Source organism: Pleurodeles waltl, chromosome 9 (genome assembly GCF_031143425.1).
Source record: "Pleurodeles waltl isolate 20211129_DDA chromosome 9, aPleWal1.hap1.20221129, whole genome shotgun sequence".
Classification (NCBI taxonomy): Eukaryota; Metazoa; Chordata; class Amphibia; order Caudata; family Salamandridae; genus Pleurodeles; species Pleurodeles waltl.
In genome coordinates, this window is record NC_090448.1 from 751,924,155 (window position 1) to 751,925,572 (window position 1,418).

Below are 1,418 nucleotides of genomic sequence, written 5' to 3' on the forward strand. Positions count from 1 at the left end.
TTATGCTTATATTAATGTTCGTATTGTTGAAACTATTGAAATTCTTCATAGGCCTGAAGTTAGCGTGAGCCGCAGTTTAGCTGCTCGGCTCTCATATTAAATGCATTTTCCTGTTTTTCAGTGTGCTGACTCACAAGGGGCCATGACCCTGCAAATGTTCTTTTTCTTCAAACTTGGAAGATGAATGTAACCATATTAAATCCGTTCCCAGGCACATCTTCGGTGCCCTGAAATGAATGTTATAAAATATTGAAACAAGTGTAGATTAATGTTATGTACAAGGTCACTTAGACCAGTGAACAATGAAACTGCTGACCCAAAGGATGTGCCAAGAAATGCCAAAATATGAAGTAACACCGGATGTGCCACCTCTGAAAACGTCAATTATGAAGACCAATCAACGATCTGTAAAATAATGTGGGGTGACAATTGGGATTACCAAATGTATTCTCTGATAGGTTAAAGATAGTGGGGTATAGTAAATATCCAATAGAATTTTGGGGGAATGTATTACGAAAAAGAGATAAAAACTCATGTCACAGAAAGGTCGGGGAATTAGGTAGGGAATGCTATTGATTTTATCCAGAAACTCTGTCACTCTGTTTGGTGACTTGAGACTTTATTAAAGCCATCCTTGTCCTTAGACTGCCCATTTACACTTTTCCTCCTTATGAGGGAAGTGCCCTTTATGCCCTTTGGTTAAGTCCTGACTGATGGCGATTTGACTGATGTCCTGAAGACGAAGACTGAACCTGTGCGCTGACCTAATCTTTGGAGGGTAATTATGACAATGCAATTGTAATTTGTCTGTTTGCTTTTCCTTTCTAGGTACCAACTGCTTGTTTTGACAGAGACCATAGCTAGATGTTTTCCAAATTGGTGTTCTAAATTGTTTTGCATGAAGCCCAACATGCGAATGCTAATCCGTGGTTAGGACAGGTGTTCACCAAATTGACGCAAATAGACAAACGACTGAGACTATGCTTTGTTGAACTGACGTGATATCGATACTCTGCTATACCTTGATCTATGTTTATGCCGTGCTGTGTTCTAATGTTTGTGATTCTTGCCTTAATGAAATCTTATCAAAGTTGCCACATCGTGACTATGCTGCTATGTTTCTTGGTTTTGAGATTAACGCACTTAATCTTGGATTGTAATTAATAGGGAATAAAATTCTACTGAACCGGTGTGGTTATTCATGACTGAAAGGTCATGGTAGCGTCTTGAATTGATTAATGACTTTGACTAAGGTAAAATGTATTGTTGTGATAAATATTGCTGACATTATTGATGTATTGATTGACATATTGATTAGCTATCTCGTCCTACGGTGTCTCTCAACTGGGTCAAAAGATTCATTGGCCTAAAACGAGTCCTAATGTGTAATAAATTAACATAAAGGGACGCATTAACAC